This window comes from Drosophila sulfurigaster, chromosome 2L, assembly GCF_023558435.1.
Source record: "Drosophila sulfurigaster albostrigata strain 15112-1811.04 chromosome 2L, ASM2355843v2, whole genome shotgun sequence".
Lineage (NCBI taxonomy): Eukaryota > Metazoa > Arthropoda > Insecta > Diptera > Drosophilidae > Drosophila > Drosophila sulfurigaster.
Genome location: NC_084881.1, coordinates 832,365 through 848,793, shown reverse-complemented (window position 1 = coordinate 848,793; position 16,429 = coordinate 832,365). Strand labels below are relative to the sequence as shown.

The 16,429-nt window shown below is 38.8% G+C and overlaps 1 long non-coding RNA gene across 1 annotated transcript; it reads left to right on the top strand.

Annotated features, from left to right (window-relative positions):
- Positions 1 to 2,112: 2,112 nt before the first annotated feature.
- Positions 2,113 to 16,315, top strand: LOC133838749 (uncharacterized). The gene is made up of 3 exons (XR_009893985.1): positions 2,113 to 2,231; positions 15,369 to 15,419; positions 15,891 to 16,315. It is a non-coding gene; the product is annotated as an uncharacterized LOC133838749 (long non-coding RNA).
- The last annotated feature ends 114 nt before the right edge of the window (positions 16,316 to 16,429 follow it).

The window sequence follows — 16,429 nt, the reverse complement described above, 5'->3', positions numbered from 1 at the left end:
TGCTACATTTCTATCAATAACAATTAATGCTGTTGCACGCATATCAATTTAATTTGTTTTTCTTCACACAATAAAATACTTGGAAGTTAGCAAAGTTTCATAACAACATAAGTAATGGCAGTAATGGCATTATGCTAATAGAAACTTACAAAATGGAGCAAAAATATTACCGAATAAAGCTTCTGGGTAGCGCTGAATGAGTATTTGTCGTTAAATATTCATAACTTTTAAGCAATATCCCAGTAATGTAGAAATCATTTTTAAAATAAATATTTAGCCTTAAAAGGACATATGCATTATAAATGCTATCTTATACATCATAGATTTTATACAAAAACTAAATAAAACAAGTATGAAAGCTACAGTCTTGTATGCTTGACTGTGAGATACCCCGTTACCCAGTGCCGCAGCGTACGTCACACATTCAGTTCAGTCGCAGATCAAATGCGCTGTGCTTTAGTTTGTACGTATGCATCTATGTATCTACATGCTCGCCTATATTGGTATGTGTATGCATGTGAAGTTTTGCAAACGTGCAGTTGCCTCGGAGACATTCAGCTAGCGCACGTCAATTTTGTGTTGCCGCGTCGAAAGTCTTGAAGAAGAAAATGACAACAATTGTTCATTTTTTAGAGGTTTGCAGTTCAATGGCGTCTGCACAAGGATTGCGTTGGCTCTGCTGCTAGTTTGCATGTATAACATATTGTGGTGTGCGAGTTCAATTTCCGATCGAGGATACATGTATCTATTTGCAATCATTATTTAAAAACTATCATCAGAGCCAACGCAGTTCTTGTGCAGGTGTCATTTAACTGCAAATATCTAAGACACGAGCAATTGTTGTCGTCTCCTTCTTCGAGACTTTTATCGCGGCAAAACGAAATTGACGTGCGCTAGCTGCTTGTTTGTGAGGCAACTGCACGTTGCAAAACTTCAAATTCATACACATACCAAACTGTATGTGTGACGTATGCTGCGCGCCACATTGAAACTTCGAATTTCGAAATAAACCGAAGAGGTTCTGGGGTTCTAATCGCAGCGCTCGGACCTTCTGGTCGCAATAATGCTGTTGAGAATGATTCGTTTCTGTTTCAAGAGTTGAGGCATCTATGTATTATATGGTTAGTGCTATAACATATATGGTGTACGACTTTGATTCCTGGTCGAGAAAATATATTGATTTCTTAAAAATTCTATTAGATTTTTTTAATTACTTTTCTATCTTAATGGCAGAAGTAATAACTAATTGTGCCTTGATTCTTGAAATTTTTTAAAATTTCTTACTTTTGAATATTAAAATGATGAATTTAAAAAAAAAAAAATGTGCAATTTTAAAAATAGAAATGCTTTTTGTTTAACATATAACAACATTTCCAAAAATTAGAGAAAAATTGTAAAACCAAGATTACCATAAAATATCAAACATATTAGTTATACTATATTTTGAATATATATATGTATTAAATTTTTTACCAGTTGAAAACAAATTATACAAACAACAAACAAACAAACAACACATCCGCCATATCTGCTGGTTCCTATTCCAGGAACATCGAGCATTACACCCAATTTACCAACCAAAGCAGCGCCGTCAACGCCGCTGAAACTCACAGCTTTATATAGGGCTAGCTTCAGAATTAGTTTTTAGTCTCTAATTTGATTTAATAAAGAACGGTTCCGACCAGAACCATAATCAAATATATTTTTCGTTATTATTTTAAAACAAATAATTAACTTTTATACTACTATACTATTATGAAAAAATTATGTTATTTAATTAAATTTATTACATTTTTTGTTTTGATTAAAAATTAATTTGTTTTATTTTAAAACCCTATTACAAACATGGCAACTAGAAAATAAACAAAAAAATGATTTTTTACTCCTTTTGGTTAGTACGTCTTCTGGCTATAACGACGTACAATCGTTGGTCCCTTGAATGTCACTATAACCAGATTCTACTGTATATCCACATCTGCTCGTTACTGTATGTCTCAGAGACTATTTGAGTTACATTTATTTTTATTATAATTTCTCAAGTTTGTTTTAGAACTTTGCACTACACTTCAATATACGCAAATCGAAAAAACGGACTTAACAAAAACCAAAAAGTATAAATTTACTTGTATTCAAAAATCTTTTTTTTTTAAGTATTAACCAATTTAAAAAGGAAAATTCAAATAAGAATAATTGTACCAATTGGGCTTTAGTGTGTTTATTGTACATTGAATGTAAGTATATTCTGAAAAGTCAAAAATAATTTAAAAAATTTTGAAATTCGGCAAAAATTTTAAACTTTATAATGTAATTTACAATTGCGAAGATCACTTTTTGCAAACCCTAGCTGGCAGACCAGTATGGGGCCATGGTTACTGGTTAACTGAGGACATCATCGTTGTCGATAATGGCAATTCTCGCAATTAGCTAAACTCCTGGCATTGCTTTGATAAACACTGAAAGCGGATAAAAGTGTGCTATTGTGTGCCTGTATATATTAGTTTTTGAATCTTAATTCGGGGAAGCAATGAGGTCAGATTGTTAACCTTTTCAAGCATAGCCGTGGTCAGGATAGAAGGGTGTCTTAATTACCCGTAGTGCCTCCGAACAACTATCTCACCCTCCACTATAGTGATATACTCATAATGGCCGAGCATGAATTAAAACTACAATGTCAGAAATAAAAGCGCCATAATGCAAAGAGAAAGAATCCTGGGTAAGAACCTGCGAATAATTATAGGATCTTGCTTAATGTTGTTTTTATGGACTACCCTCCATTTAGTTCGAACCATGTTCGCTTCGACTTTTTCCTTAACGCGTCAGCGACGCGCTATGTAAAGGACAGTACACAAGCCGGGGCTTGTAAAAGACTATAGAGTTATAATCGTTAATAAAAGCTTTCCAGCGCTTAGTTTTGGCTTTCGGATATGCCTTCGAAACCGTATATGCTAGTAGTCGGTGATCGGTGAATGTATTTATACCATTTGTTCCATATAGGTAATTTTAGAACTTCCCCAAGGCCCAAAGACTTGCAAGTAACTCCCGCTCAAGGTGGGTATTTTCTATATATTTTAGAGTCCCGAATATATTTTTATCGGTCGCCCGTTCGGCGATAGAACTGCCCAATGACATGACTTTAAGTGCCTGTTGTTAAGTCAAATGTCGTAGATACGCACGACCACAGATGAGTTCAGCGACTCTATTGCTCTTCTGCTGTCCAGGACAACTTTGGACTTGACCACATCAGAATTCATTAATCTTATTGCAGCCTGGCTGTAATTGTGATGTAAACCCCGTGCCACTTCTGCAGCCTTGCCAATGGCAAAAACTTCCGCCTAGGCAGTATACGGTCGCACTGACTCCTTCGTCCATCTTCGACCCGTCGGTGAAGAGGTTGAGGGCTTCGGGAACGCATAACCATTCCCGCCAGCAGTCCGGTTCCATATATATTGTGTTAATGTGGTCGGTACTGGTAAGGGGGATAGTATAGTTCAAGTCTGAACTAGTCTCCCTACCAATGGCGCTGTGACCATAGCCTAGTAGACTCAGATTGCCTGTTGCAGCAATCATAAGGACCGATTTTGCGGCTATGGATTGCGCGAATACGTTTAGCGGTTCGACGCCAGCTATTACATCGAGGGCTTTAGTTGTCGTCGACCTGAGTGCGCCTGTGATGCACAGTACCGCTTGACGCTGTGTCATTTCCATGATGGATAGGTACGTCCTTTTTCCATAGCCTGCCACCACACTAGAATACCATAAGTGAGGATAGGGCGAACAACAGAGATGTATACCCACCGCATAAGATTAGGGAGAGAGGTTCCAAGTGCAGCTAAGCATCCTTTTCGCCATGTACAAGGCTCCGGTGGCCTTCTTCATCCTTTCTAACACATTGACGGTTTGCTGTCCAGGACCACATCTAGGTATTTTACTGATTGGCATAGATTGAATAGATTTAGCATATTGCAGCCTATTTTGGGGGGGGGACCACACAGGTACTTTATACCTCTTCGTGAAGAGGATAAAGTCCGTTATGTCCACGTTAATGCTGAGCCCGGCTGATTCGGCCATGCTTTAACTTCCCGTAAAGTAAGTTCCATTACGGAACTGGGGGTCCGTCTAATATTTTTTTGAAGCAGGCTATTTACGACCAAATTCCAAAGGAGAGGCGACAGAACCCCACCCTGGGGGAGTGCCACCTCGCTCTTCCTTTGTAATGGTCGCATCACCCCACGTAGCAACCACCCGCCTGTCGCAAAGAAGGCGGTTGACCCACCTGTGGATCGCTGGAGCCGTGTTTACTGAGGTAAGGCCCTTCATGATAGCGTCAGTAGTGACGTTATTGAAGGCGCCTGAAATGTCAAGAAATGCACCCAAGGCATACTCTTTAAAGTGGTCTGCTTTTTTGATGGAGGCTACTAGAGCATGGAGAAGCGTCTCAATGGACTTGCCCTTAGTATACGCATGCTGATTTGGGGACAAGAGATGCATTGAGTTGCTTCTGATGTGCAAATCAAATAGCTTTTCCAATGTTTTTAGCAGGAAAGAGGTTAGGCTGATAGGCCGGAAGTCATTTGGAACCACATGACTGCATTTGCCCGCCTTGGGCAGGAAAATGACTTTCGAGGTCCTCCAAAGAGTGGGGATATGACCCCATGCGAGGCACGCCGAACGGAACAATAGTGAGCTTGCAGCATTGCTGGCGAAAGTCCATCGAGACCGGGCGACCTGACCTTCGCAAAGGAGTCGATAGCCCAAATTATTTTGTTAAGTGTAATTAGACCGACAGGGGGTCTCATGACTGCCAGTCACTGTTCTCCATACCAATACATCCCGGGAAATGAGTTGAGAGCAGTGCTTCAAGAGTTTCAGCACTACTCTCCGTCCACACTCCATCGCCCGACTTGAGCAGACTAGGACTGGAGGCCTGCTTGGACAGCAGCTTCCTCAGTCTGGAGGTGTCTTTAATATTATCCTGGTCTGAGCAAAAGGTTCTACATGAAGACCTTTTAGATGATCGGATCATCTTCTTGTAGGACTTCAGGAGAGACCTGTACTCGTCCCAGACATATTCGTTGTCCGCCTTCTTAGCAAGTTGAAACATGCTAGTAATCTCCCCACGTAGTGATGAGAGATCTGGGTACCACCAGGGTCGCTTCGATCTTCTCGTCGGTCTTGAGAGCCTACAGGATTGGCGAAACGCGGAAAGTAGTCCTGCTGAGAAGACATTGACAGTAGTTTCTAGGTCCTGTACCGAGTTGATATTACATGGCGGACCAAGACTGGAGAATTTTGCCCAGTTCGTATTACGGGGATTTCTGAACGGCTGAGCCGCAGGTACCCTGTTTAAAGGAATGGTAAATTGAATGTATTTATGATCCGAGAAGGAGGGTCCATCCAGGACCCTCCCCTCTTCTACGTTGGTAGTTAAGTCCAACATAGGTAGATTCCTCACCTCTGTTGGCTAGTCCAAGCTTATAGTTTAGAACAAAATCAAGAAGTGACTCACCCCTTTTGTTTATGTCGGGACTTCCCCAAACGCTATGGTGGGCGTTGGCGTCCGTTCCGAATATTAGTTGTTTGTTGGAGGAGCAGACCATGTTCACCAGCCTCCGCAGCTCGTCAGGTGGAGCCGGCATGTCATGGGCCATGTAGCAGGATGCCAGCAGCAAACATCCCTCACGGCTCTCCAGCACTACCACGGTAAGATCGTCATTGCTGTAATTAGGTAGTAGGTGAGCTTTTAGCCCCTTTTTTACAAGGATGGCAGTTCTCGATCTACTTACCAATGTCGGGACGTATAAATCGTAATTAGGCGACTTCAGCCCAGCAACCGTGTTGCCCGACGCTATCCACGGTTCTTGGACCAAAGCCGCGTAGGCGGACACTTCCTTCAGGGCAAGGAGTAGCTCCGCCGAAGCCGTTTTGAACTTATGGAGGTTGAGTTGCAGCACACTCATTAGAGGTTTGCAAACTCGCGGGGGGCCCGTCTGCATGGACAGTTCCTCCCCCACCTCCTCCGTCTCATCAGTCAAGCTGAGGTGCTGGGTGGCGTCGGTCACGCTCTCAAGACCGAGATCTGCCTCAACCTCCCCTGACCTCAGCGTGTGTGTGTCCTTGTGGTTGGGATGACGTTTTTTGAGGCGAAGGTACACGCTCCATAAGCCCCACGCCATCTTCCCATTGCGTTTATAAAGCAGATCCTCGGCCTCCTTATTGATCTGAATGATCACGTGCTGCCCACCACTGGGTAAAGGTTCATCAACCTTCAGCACGGACCAATCACTCGTCGGTATGACCGGGTTCTGCTTTTTAAGCAGCTGAAGCGCCCGCTCGCCCTGAACAACAATTGGGAAAAAGACTTTCGCCTTCGGCATGGACGGAATATTATTCCTGTCCACCACATCTAGCTTGGCCCCCCCCCACAGTCCGTCCAATTTGGGTACGGTCGCTTGCAGCCACTGCAATGTTGGGTCGGCCTTGCATGTCAGGATCTTGACACCATTCATCCAGCCAGTGCCTTCGAATGTAGGCATTGGACTGTCTGGGACATTCTCCATCCTGACAAACAGTGCGTCGACCAGCTTACTATGGGTCAACCGCCACCGCTCTGCAGACATTTTCCCGTTAGGGTCCCCTCTGTCTATGAGAGCAACGGCGAGATGCCGCCTGGCAGTTTCAGCAACCGTTGCTCTCTGTCTCGTCTTGTTCGTGTTGGTGGAGCCAGGTGCTCGCAGCCTCTTGCGCACTGGGCCCCTTGCTTGGGACTCTCAGCGAACCGTTGGCTCTTGCTTGCCGTGGACTCCACCTTCGAGTTGGCAGAACCGGTAGAACCGGTCTGCGCCTTATTGTCTTGTGGGAAGGGGCTAAGGTGGTTTTCACGCATCCACGCATTAGACCAGGCAAGGCTCTCCTTGTCCTGGTCGGACAAGTTAGCTACGCCACTGAGCCTTCTTTTGGCTTTCTCCTTCAGCCTCCCGTGACCGGCTGTGCAACCATGCTGGCGATAAGCCTTCATTGCATTTATTGTTGTTTGTTTTGTTCGTGAGTTATAGCATCGCAAACATGGAGCAAAATAAAGAGAAAATACGGCATATTTTACAGTACTACTACGATAAAAGCTATTCATCTCATGCTGCCAATAAAATTTGTGCAGTTTATGGACCCGATACAGTTTCCATTTCCACCGCGCAACGATGTTTTCAACGTTTTCGTTCTGATGCAGAGGTGGTCGAAGATGCGCCACGGTCCGGAAGGCCTGTCGTCGAAAATTGCGATAGAATCGCTGAATTGATCGAAAGAGATCGGCATAGTAGAAGCCGTAGCATCGGCCAGGAGCTGGGCATGAGTCATCAAATCGTTATAAACCATTTAAAGAAGCTTGGATACAAAAAAAAAAGCTCGATGTATGGGTGTCACACAACTTGACGCAAAAAAACATTTTTGACCGTATGCGAATCACTTCTGAATCGCAACAAAATCGACCCGTTTTTGAAGCGTTTGGTGACTGGCGATGAAAGGTGGATCACTTACGACAACGTGAAGCGCAAACGGTCGTGGTCGAAAAGCGGTGAAGCTGCCCAGACGGTGGCCAAGCCTGGATTGACGGCCAGGAAGGTTCTTCTGTGTATTTGGTGGAACTGGCAGGGAATGATCCACTGTGAGCTGCTCCCCTATGGCCGAGCGCTCAATTCGGATCAGTAATGCCAACAGCTGGACCGCTTGATTGCAGCACTCATGCAGAAGAGGCCATCTTTGATCAACAGAGGCCGAATTGTCTTCCATCAGGACAACGCCAGACGCCAGAATCATCTTTGGTATCTCGCCAGAAGCTCCGGGAGCTCGGATGGGAGGTTCTTTTGCATCAACCGTATAGTCCGAATCTCGCACCAAGTGATTACCACCTATTTTTGTCTATGGCGAACGAGCTTGGAGTCGGAAGTTGGCCACAAGAGAGTCCTGTGAAAATTGGCTCTCCGAGTTTTTTGCCAATAGGGAAGCGAGTTTCTATAAGAGGGGCATTATGAAGTTGGCATCTCGTTGGGAACTCGTCATCCAACAAAACGGCGCATATTTTAATCGCATTATTATAACCAATTTTATAAACAATTGAAAATTCAATAATAATACAGCACAACTTTTTTGACAATCTTATATATATAAGTATATGGCATATACTATATGCTATAACAACTTTAGCAATTTCCTTTTCTATAGGTCCAAAAGCCGCTATTACGTCACGCTTTGTACGACCAATGATGTTAATAAAATATCATCAGCGTAACCAAGGAGTCAGACATATCTTTTTGTGCTGAGAATTGTGCTGTTTGGTGTCTCTATGTTAGTCAAAACTGATTTATTGACAATTTATTTTTCCAACTGTGTTTGAGAAAATTGGAAAGCGCTTCTACTCATTCGCTCTCCACCACTTCTAAGGACTGTCACACTTTTCGGCAAGCCCTTCTAACCAGGTTGGTTGTCCACACCACTCCCGCTTATATTTTCCACTCGTATATTTGTGGAAATAACACTTTCATGAAGCAGCGAAGAAAAACGCGAGTCCCACTCAGGAAATCACAAATAAACATTTTTTTTAAGATATTTTGCCATATGGGTAAGTATGTAAGTAAGAGTATGTTTATTGGTACTCACTAACGCTGTCAAAAAAGTTGGTGCCTGCAGTAGCACATTATCCAATTGACATTTTCTAAGCACAGAAATATATTGCAAAATTATCGCTTTAACTCACTCATTCTCATTAAATTTTTAAAATCACCTTTAAATTGTTTTGATGTTGCCCCCCAAACACAAACAAGTAAGAAAGCTACAGTCGAGTGTGCTCGACTGTGAGATACCCACTACCCATTTTAATAAAGGCAAAATATTGCGGTATCATTTTGAAAATATACCGAAAATACTTAAAAATACTAAAAATATACCAAATTGTATGTTTGGTATATCAATATAGTACCACATTCAAAATATACCATAGACGGCTCAATATACCAGATTGTCAGCCAAAGTAACTAAGACCCTTATAAGTAGGCGTTTTTGCCCATACAAAAGTATTTCTTTTATAACTTCCACAATTTTTATCTGATCGCAACCAAATTTTCAGGAATCATAACTACTATAGTTATTATTATATAACTCTAGCTTTAAAATTACGCTTGTTATTCGATTTTTGATTTGCGGGGGCGGAAGTGGGCGTGGCAAAATTTGAAACAAACTTGATCTGCGTGCAAACATAACAAATGCTGTCGAAAAAATTATAGCTCTATCTCTCGTAGTCTCTGAGATCTAGGTGTTCATACGGACAGACGGACGGACACACAGACACACAGACGGACAGACGGACATGGCTATATCGTCTCGGCTGTTGACGCTGATCAAGAATATATATACTTTATAGGGTCGGAGATGCCTCCTTCTACCTGTTACATACATTTCCTGCCGGCACAAAGTTATAATACCCTTCTACCCTATGGGTAGCGGGTATAAAAATAAAATATTGCTTTTCTGCGTTTTTTTTATACCCGCTAACCATAGAACCAAACCGGAACCAATATTTCAAGAATAATAAAAACTATATTTATTATTGACTGTAATAAAATTAGAGACTCTATATTCAAAATTACGCTTGTTATTCGATTTTGATCTATGTGCGGTCCGGAAGTGGGTGTGGCAAAACTTTGAAACTGTGTGCAAACATAACAAGTGCTGTCGAAAAGAAGAATATCTCTACCTCTAATAGTCTCTAGGTGTTCATACGGACCAAAAATATATATTTTTGATCCGTATGAACACCTAGAGACTATTCATGGTTCATACTGATATATATATAAATACATAACTAAATACTAGATAGATGGAAAAATAATATTATCGTTTTAAGGTATAGATTTACTTAAACAAATTACGTTATAAATATTACTGTTATTCCCAGACAGAATACGAAAGGGATTATTACAAGCATAGCTATTAGTTCCACGTGGAATGCAAAAAGGAAGAAGATTCTTAGTGGTCCTAACCGAAATAGCAAAGCTTATTTAGTTTAATAGCTCCGTAGAATCAATGTCACCATTAATTAGCATCTGTATAAACAACACCTGGCTTAGTTCTATAGTGAGTAAGAGAAGAATTACTTAAATAAAAGTCTACTAAGCTACGAACAGCAAAATTAAAAATGGTGTTGACTTGATAGGATAGAGGTTTTATGAAACAAACTACTCAAATGGCACTAATTACAGCAAACAGAATGTGTTTATAGAATTTTATTTTTGCATCAAGCATTTCCGTGTCAAGTGTGTAGTGTAGTCACCCTAAATTTGTGGAATTTGCGAAATACATATGATTTTCGCAAATCATCTGGGAACAGTGCTAAAGCCAAGATGCGCCAACATTTCGTCATAATCCAAGAAGCTCTAATATTTAGCATACTTTTGGCATATAAATTGGTGAGATAATGGGCACTGGCATTTTTTTTTTTAGCTAACTTTTTATCATTCTATTCAAAAAAGTGACCTGATAGTTACATTTTTATACACGCTACCCATAGGGTAGAAGGGTATTATAACTTTGTGCCGGCAGGAAATGTATGTAACAGAAAGATGGAGGCTTCTCCGACCCTATAAAGTATATGGTTTCTACAATAATAGCTACCAGAGACCTGCAATGAGTATGATCCGATGCAGTTCGATCAGCCTCGCTCAAACCGGTCACAACTCAAAAAGTTGATCGCAACAAAATTGTTCGATCGTTCTTCGTGCACAAAACGAACAGATCGTGCAACTGATTTGATTGCTCTGCTTACTGATTCAAACTGATTGTTGCATACCGGTTTGATGATCGGAAATGATTGTACCGACAAAGACGATCGAGTCTAACGATGCAAACGAAAGCTCAGACATCGATCAAGTTGCATTTGATTTGATTGTGAGTGAAGCAATCAGATCGAGAATTGCCTGCGAATATGTGTTTGTGTGTGTAGTTTGTATGTACAAATTTTATATGTTGCAACGGAAAAAAGTTGCAATGCGTAAAATTAACTAAAAAATCACTTCATTTATTTCTTAATTTTTGACGCTTAACATCAAAATGCTTAAAATTAATAAATAAGTATTGCTTAAAATATTAGCAAACACAAAATTCATATATTTAGCATGTGCGCGCGAGTTTCGGCTTATGATGAAATAAGTAGATCGGGTTGAATCGAACCACCCGGTATGACCAAACGGTATGAGCGTGATCGATCTGAATGTAAGCAGCATTCTCAATCATTCTTTGCTGCTCACACAAAGCGTTCGATCAAAGTAAATCAATTCAAACCCGGCACGAGTGATTGGAACTGAATGTTCGCTTTGAACAGTCTTGCTTACGATCAATTCATGTTCGTTGAAGCAAAGTTTTGCATCACAAAAAATCCGAGTCAATGATCGGGTATGATTGAAAAATTGTGATCGTTGCAGCTCTCTGATAGCTACAGTATTTATGAGTCCTGAAAATTTGATTGCGATCAGATAAAAATTGTGGAAGGTATTAAAGAAATACTTTTGTATGGGCAAAAACGCCTACTTACTAGGGGTCTTAGTTGTTTTGGCTGACAATCTGGTATATTGTGCCGTTTATGGTATATTTTGAATATATCGATATAACAAATATACCATTTGGTATATTTATAGTATTTTCGATTTTTCGCTTTATTTAAAAAATACCGCAATATTTTCCATTAATTCAAAATGGGTAGCGGGTATCTCACAGTCGAGCACACTCGACTGTAACTTTCTTACTTGTTTTGGGTACAACTATGTATGTATACCGCTGGTCTTAGGTTAGAAGTACGCTTAATTGCGTTAAAATTTGCCTAATATTTATTTATTTAATAAGAATTGAAATGAAGTTGATATGCAAATATACTTAATATACTTAATAATAATTTAAATTTAATTTAAATTTTAAAATAATATTCAAATGATTATTCAAATTGAGCAAAAATTTGATTTTCAAACATTTTCTTAAAGCGCTGTTTCTAGATGAACAAAATTTTCACCTTATTTTAGAGTGCCCGTTTTTTTGGAAACCTTTATGAAGTTGGCACGGAAATCGTAACAAAAATTAGAGACACACGTTTATCTATTAAATAATTGCAATTATTAAAAAAAAAGAAAACTAAAACCGAGTGTGCTCGACATAACATTATTATTAAAAAATTATATCTCTATCTCTTATAGTCTCTGAGATCTAGATGTTCATACAAACGGCCTATTACATATGTAGATTTCCTGTCAGCAATTTACATACATATGTATGTACATATACATATATGTACATACATATATAGTTCAAGGAGAACTCCCTCCAAGTTTATTTAAAGTTTAGTTTATGTTTCCTAATCTTCGTATTGCTTTCCCAGCCCCACACATTTTCAATTACGTTAAGACCATGCGAATATGGTAGCCGTGTTGTGATATTAATAATTTTAATTTTGTTAAATTCAACTTTAACTAATTTTATAGCAAGTAAGTCTGCGTCTAATGTAAGAGAACCAGTGTATATTCAACGTGAAGGGAAAGCTACAGTCCAAAATAGAGGATGTCAATTCCCATCCAATATTCGTTCAGTTGGTTTTCTAAATAGCACAATAATCGACCATTTCCTTTTCTACGCCCACCAAGCGCCAAGCGTCGAAAATTGTAGCTTCCCAGTTAACGTCAATTAGACGGTAGACATGACTGCTATAAAAACAATGTCTGAAAGATATATGTATGTATGTATGTGTATATGTACTTATGTATGCATGTCCATTCGCATTCACATGTAATTTTTTGCTTTAAATGACGTAAGACTGTCAATCAGATTGAGTATAGTGGTGGGTATTTTAATTATTTTCGAAATAATTAGAGCGTACATATGAACATGTGTACTTACATTTGTATGGATACTAGTGGTGAGACATCATTGCTGTCATCGGTTAGGCATAAACTGATTACCAAGATGCTAAATAGTTTTGTAAAAAACAGAGTATAATGAAGACAAGCAATATTTTCTACATACATATACAATATGCATTAAATTTGACAGCATACTGTTGCTGTCAAAAAATGAACTTTAATTTCCGAGTCTATGTTACCGTTTAAATTGCATAGATTAATTAAATTGTTCTGTAAATAAAAAGTTTATATTAAAAGCGACCGAATTCGATTAACAATTAATTAAGGTGATAGGTTCGCTCTTTTTTGTAGTAGTAGCAGGGAAAAAATAATTCCGGATCAGAATTTCTGATGTTCTGATACAATAACAGAAGGTAGTCTCTGCGAGCTTATTATTATTGAATAGCTAAAAATTAAATTGTAAAACAAATCTAATTCTTTTTTATAACGGGCAACATTAATCCCCTTTTCTAAGGGTTAATCTACACACTCTTTGTCGTTTCGTCTTTCTATGCCCAAGAAAATAATTTTTTAAATATAAAAGTATTTTGTTTTAAAATTAGAATTTATTTTAGGATTAACAAGTTGAACAAATAAATGTCTGTACAAAAACCAAAACAACGCCCTATTGCAAATTTCAAATTATCCAAAATTGCTCCTGATGTGAGGGAACTGATTGTCAAGCATTATCGTGAGGGGAAAACTCTGGAGAAAATTGTCGAACATGTTTTTAAAATGCATTCAATGATTTAAAACCTCAAAAAAAGTTCAGTCAAAGCCACGTTCTGATAGGCCTCCAAAGCTGACCGATCGAGAGGTTGGGAGGTTTTGAAGTCGGTGAGGCGTAATCCTGGGTCAACGGCCGCAAAAATTAGCCAGTACATAAAGGAGAACTATAAGAAGGATTAACATGATAACACAGTCCGAAAATTTTTGACTTTCATACCTATGCTACGCGGAAGAAGACTCTCATATCACCCGTCCATAAAGAGAAGCGCGTTGATTTTGCAAAAAAAGAGCCCTTAGCCTTTTGTAACAAAATTATTTTCAGTGATTGGAGCAATTTCTGCATACTTGACATAAAAGGGCGAAAATTTGTGTGGCGCAAAACTTGATGTACAGAACCTTGCGCCTACAGTTAAGAACTGTGGTGGCGTCGTGATGTGTATATTTTTAAGTTACGTTGCTCTAATCGTTTTGGTTTCTGGAGTCTTAAAAATACTGTTGAAAATAATACGTTTTGCTTCAAGACTCTGACCCAAGAATACAAACAGCACAAATTGGGGTTTCACTCAAATCAGAATTATTTGTACCCCAAGTTATGAGAACAACCGCTGAGCAGAAGGTTTCTTTCAAATTTTGAACAACGGACACAGCTTGCCGCTCAGTGGTTGTCATGGCTTGGGTTGCCAATAATCCTATCATTAACCATATAATACATACATGTATAATACCACTAACCATAAAATACATATGTATTTTGCGGTATTATTCTCAAAATATTCCAAACATACTGCAGAAATACTAAAGATATGCCAAATGGTATATTTAGTCTATCGATATAGTACCACATTCAACGGAGCGCCCTTAGGCGCCGACTCTAACGATCAGCAGCATGGCAGTCTCTCCGTAGGATCGCGAAGGATTCCTGTCATCGATCAGCGGGTAGGCACTTCCTGAGTGTGTTTTTTTTTGATTTGAAAGTGATAGGCAAAAAATTATTTAAATCAAATAATACAATTTATAGAAACAACTGTGTAAACTAATTCGCAAGTCTATTGAAATAACGAAACAACCGAGATAAAAAGTGTACCGTTCTCCCACACAAAGAAAATTTAAAAATTATGAAACAAAGTTAAAAATGAAATACAGAAATGGAAACGAAAGAAATTTAAATTAAAGTTAAAGTTAAACCTAGTTAAAAGAAATAAAGTTGAAAGAGTAACGCTTGTGTATACAAATAAATTTAAAAAAAAAATGCAACAAAAATTAAGAATTTAGATTAAATAAATTGAATGAAATGCGAAGCGCTAATATGAAAAAAGAAAGTTACACATACGATCGCAAACATTAAGTAAACGCAGCACTGTTAAGACAACAGAAACTGAAATAAAATAAATAAAACAATTAGTAAAAGTGCCATGCAAAAATGAAATTGCAAAATATTAAAACAAGTGAAAAAAAAAAAATAATAATTTTCGAATGTTAATCAGATAAATTGTTTAAAAGAAATTTATATTTGTTTAAAAGCAATGGAAAATAATCAGTATCAAAAATTATAATGAGATTTAAAAAGATACAACGTGAAATCAATATGAATGTTGAAATTACTTTATGATTTGTTTTCGGAAAAGTTAATAGTCTTTAATTTATACATAGATTTGCGGATGTGCTTAATGTACCAAATTCTATTTTTTTTGTACAAATCACCTCGCCGTTTAGCCCGTTCCAGCACTACGACGGAGATCGACCACCGCCGCAGGAGTTCTGGGGGTAAGTTTCGATAAAGAAAATTAATAATGTACACCGATATAAAAATGTATCGCCCTTGCACATTACGCACATACGCTTTCATGCAGCCAAGTTAACTTGAAAAAAAAAATTAAATGAAAATAAAATTTAAAAAAGTTGCTCAAAGAATAAGTTAATTAAAAATGAAAAGTTATTGATTGAAAAATAAAATTTAAAGTAATCGGAAAAAACAAATTTTAACAATTTAAAATTGAAACAATTAAAAACAATCAATCAAAAAACAATCAATTTAAAATAATTTCTCTTTGTTTGGCCGAGTCATGCCGTTAGGCTTCACAGTCGTAGGGCCCAAAAGGGATCACCAGCGCCAGGCTCTGATGCTTGTGATTGTAACACCAGTGATAAGATGAGCCTAAATCTCGCTCTCTCTCCTTCTCTGCAGAAACAAACATTATGTCGCAGCACGCTAAATTCTAGTCTTTTTAATAAAAGGGCGCAGCGAAAAAAGAGGATCGATTTGTGGAAGCAAGACCACCACCCCCAAAGCCGACGAGCTAGAGCCGGATGCTATAGCGTGCCCCGCACCCTCAGATCGCCCAGTTCAGCCTAGCGTTGTTTATCGTTGCACGTTACAGTGTCTACATGCTCGCCTATATTTGCATGTTTATGCATATGAAGTATTTCAATGTGCAGTTGCCTCGCAGACAACCAGCTAACGCACGTCAATTTTGAAGAAGACGAAAACAATAGCTTGTGTCTGAGATGTTTGCAGTTAAATGAAGCCTGCACAAGGTCTGCGTTGGCTCTGCCGAGAGTTTGTGAGTCTGCTATACACTAGATGTAACTCGTCAAGATCTAACGGTTAATTAATCAACGGAAATCATAATCATACAGCGTGTATGTAGATCACTAATACACGTTAGTCATAAAAATGTTCATGCAATTATACTTTAGAATAAAAAAGACTTTTGACTTACCTTCTATTTCTCCACGTCTAAACTATGAAAACATTAATTAAAATCTAACAACTA